This window comes from Chenopodium album, chromosome 19 (assembly GCF_948465745.1).
Source record: "Chenopodium album chromosome 19, dcCheAlbu1.1, whole genome shotgun sequence".
Taxonomy (NCBI): Eukaryota; Viridiplantae; Streptophyta; class Magnoliopsida; order Caryophyllales; family Amaranthaceae; genus Chenopodium; species Chenopodium album.
The window spans coordinates 26,402,936-26,406,813 of NC_137852.1; the positions used below are offsets into that span (position 1 = coordinate 26,402,936).

The 3,878-nt window shown below is 35.8% G+C and overlaps 1 long non-coding RNA gene across 1 annotated transcript; it reads left to right on the plus strand.

The window, feature by feature from the left end:
• Positions 1-1,770: 1,770 nt before the first annotated feature.
• LOC145595323 (uncharacterized) lies at positions 1,771-3,185 on the plus strand. The gene is made up of 3 exons (XR_014102934.1): positions 1,771-2,069; positions 2,298-2,357; positions 2,871-3,185. It is a non-coding gene; the product is annotated as an uncharacterized LOC145595323 (long non-coding RNA).
• Positions 3,186-3,878: the final 693 nt, after the last annotated feature.

Consider the following 3,878-nt stretch of genomic DNA (forward strand, 5'->3'; position numbering starts at 1 on the left):
ATAATCCACGCTTTTTGAGGAATTTAGAGGTTACGTAGTCCATTGGCGAAAAGTCTTCAGACCCTAGGGGATACATCTTAGGGTCATATAATGACGTTTGGAACCATATATGACCCTTATATGTTGCTATAGATGTCTGTGGTAAGCTTCAGGTCGCGATATCGGTGCAAGTTTGGAAAGGGTAAATTGACTGTTTAAAGGCATATTGGATGGACCAACCGACTCAATTGGACTCCAGAAGAGTATTAGGAACCATGTTAAACATCTCGGCAATTTTTGTTTTCGGGCGAAAAAAGGTCAAAAATCTCCAAAATTGAAGGCTATAATCCATGCTTTTTGAGGAATTTTGAGGTTACGGGGCCTAGTGGCGAAAAGTCTTGAAACCCTAGGGAATACATCTTAGGGTCATATAACGACGTTTGGAACCATATATGACCCTTATATGTTGCAATAAATGTCCGCGGTAGGCTTGAGGTTACGATATCGGTGCAAGTTTGGAACGGTTACATTTACTGTTTAAAGGCAAATTGGATGGTTCCACGCAATCAATTGGTATCCCGGAGGGTATTAGGAACCATGGTAAACATCTCGGCAATATTTTTTTCCAGGCGAAAAAGGTCAAAAAATTCCAAAATTGAAGGCTTTCATCCATGCTTTTTGAGGAATTTTGAGGTTACGGGGTCCGGTAGGGAAAAGTCTTGAGACCCTAGGGGATACATCTTAGGGTCATATAATGACGTTTGGAACTATATATGACCCTCATATGTTGCCTTAAATGTCCGTGGTAGGCTTAAGCTCACGATATCGCTGCAAGTTTGCAACGGGTAAATTGACTGTTTAAAGGCATATTAGATGGTTTCACCCACTCAATTGGACTCCCGGAGGTTATTAGGAACCATGGTAAACATCTTGGAAAATTTTATTTCCGGGCGAAATAAGGATAAAAAATTCCAAAATTGAAGGCTTTAATCCACGCTTTTTGAGGAATTTTAAGGTTACCGGGCCCAGTGGCGAAAAACTTGAGACCCTAGGGGATACATCGTAGGGTCATATAATGACGTTTGGAACCATATATGACCCTTATATTTTGCCATAAATGTCCGTGGTAGGCTTGAGGTCACGATATCGGTGCAAGTTTGGAACGGGTAAATTGACTATTTAAAGGCATATTGGATGGTTCCACCGACTCAATTGGACTCCCGGAGGGTATTAGGAACCATGGTAAACATCTCCGCAATTTTTATTTCCAGGCAAAAAAAGGTCAAAAAATTCCAAAATTGAAGGCTATAATCCACGCTTTTTGAGGATTTTTGAGGTTACGGGGCCTGGTGGCTGTAGACACCTAAAAATATCTCCCCAAAACCAAACCCGATGTTGAACAACCTTTCACTGCCATTATTGGTCGGGTTGAGTATGTAATCTTTAGAGTGCTTAAATCCATGTTCATTCCCAATACATTTCATAAACCTACCCAATTCCTAACCCATTTCACCAAACCATAACTTATTTTCCTTATTTCGTGCCTTTAAACCCAAAATAATTCATTTCGTCACTAGTAGAAAAATTGAAAAATGCACCGCTAATTGGCCACCGGTTTTTGAAAACCGGTGGCTTAATTAATGGGCGGGATGAGCCAAACCGGTATTGCCACCGGTTCAAACCAAACCCGTGGCTATAATTATAAGGCCACCGGTTTCGAACCGGTGGCAATATCCAATTAAATAAAAAAAAAACCGCACCATATAAAATACCCCAAACCCTACTCCCAAAACACTCATTAGCCTCCCTCACTCTCTCTCTCCTCTCCTCCTCTCTTTCCTCTTTCCTCTTTCCTGCTCATCTCCCTCGTTCGATCTTATCTCATCTCCTCTTCTTCTCTTTCCTGCTCGTCCGTCTCAACCACCACCGATCGTCGTTCTCTTTCTTTCCTGCTCGTCCGTCTAATCTGCTCGTCCGTCTCTTTCTTTCATTTCGATCTTCGTTCTCCTTCGATCTGGTCGTCTCTTTCTCGTCTCCTTCTCGGTGATTTCAACCACCACCGCAACAACAACAACGAAGACATGCAAGAGGTTAGGTTTAATTTTGTGTTTAATTAATCGATTTTAATTGATTTTTGGATTTTGTTGGGTTTAATTAATTGTTAATTAGTCGATTTTGGATTTTTTGAGTGTTTTCATCGATTTTAATTGATTTTAATCGATTCTAAGTCGATCTCCTTCTAGGTTTTATTCGATTTTATTGTAGTTTTTTGAGTGTTTTTTGTTATTCGATTTCATCTTTCTCTCTCTTCTTCACAGCTTCGAAAATACTCAGAAACCCGCTCACTTCTTTCGATCCGTCGACGCATTGTTTATGAGGTAATTTCATCTTCCCTCTTTTTAATTTCCCCCTTTCTTCTCTGATTTTTTCTTCATTTTAATTGGGGTTTTCCTTTTTCTAGATCTATTTTTTTTCTTTTGTTATGATAAGATAATTTTACGCAGTTTTGTTTATTTATTTGTTTATTAATCACTGCACGATCGAGTATGGTCTAGTAATTTGATTGGGTTTTTATTTAATTGTTTGATTGTTTATTTTTTTTTCTGGGTTTGTTTTTTATTTTTTTGTTTTTCTGGGTTTTTACTAATTTTTGGGAAATCTCATTATTTGTTTTTCTGGGTTATTTTTTTCTAGTTTATTTTTTTGGGTTATTTCTCAGAATTTTGTCTTTTTTTTTCTAGGTTTGTTTTTTTTTTCTAGGTTATTTATCTGAGTTTTTTTGTTTGATTTCTGGGTTGTGTGTTTTTCTTGGTTTATTAACCGATCTGGGTTTATTTTGTGTGTTTTTTTTCGTAGCTTCTATTTTATTTAATCTATTTTTTTTTATGCAGGTACATTGATTTAGAGGTAGATGTGAAATCGAAGAATAAAGATGCAGGATTATTGATTTAGATGTTATATGGGTTGTTTTTTAATTTAAATGTTGTAATTTTTTTTTTATTTTAATGTTGGAATTTTAGTTTTGTGTAATTTGATTAATTTAGTTCTTGGAATTGTTGTATAAGTAATTGAGTTGTAGTTATTAATTTAGTTTTTTCACTCTTCAGAAGTGTGAAAATATGTGTGTTTTTATGTATTTTACATATTTATATAGTTTCTGCTACAATTTAAGTGAAATAAATGAAAAAAAAAAATTTTGTTTTTTATGGCCATTATTGCCACCGGTTAACCGGTGGCAATAGGTGTTAATATCATAAAAAAAAATTGCGGGAATCATTATTGCCACCGGTTAACCGGTGGAAATATTTATTTTTGCCACCGGTTTTGAACCGGTGGCTTTTTAAAAAGATTATTGCCACCCCCCAAATGGCATAGGGGGGTTTTGAACTGGTGGCCAATTCATATTTTCGCCTAGTGCGTGTCTTTTAAAATCATTCATTTCGTGTTCTTTTTATAAAAACGTTTAGATCAGTTTATTTTTATCCATAATCTAGGTCCAATGATTAAATATTTGGATGGGGCTTTAAAAGAGCTTTCCAACGGTATATCATAAGCCTAACTCCGAGTTGTAACGAATAAGTTATGGTCAAAACATTAAACTGGATCTAAACCGAACCTAAGCCTACCTTACCTACGACCCAATGATCATGTGGAGGGTCCAAAGGATTTAATCTCATTCCTAATCCAATTAGGATTAATTGGAAGCTTCTATAAGTTTCTAAAAGATCCTAATTTTCCTTTTTGAAAAGATAAGATTAAAGAGTTTGAAATAGAATAAAACTCCTCTAGTAATTCGATTCAAATTGAAAGACATTCAAAGATAGTCAGAAATTATTTTTGTGCTTCATAGTTTTTATCTAATTTTTATATGGTTTGATAGCTCTTGAAATTATCTTTCC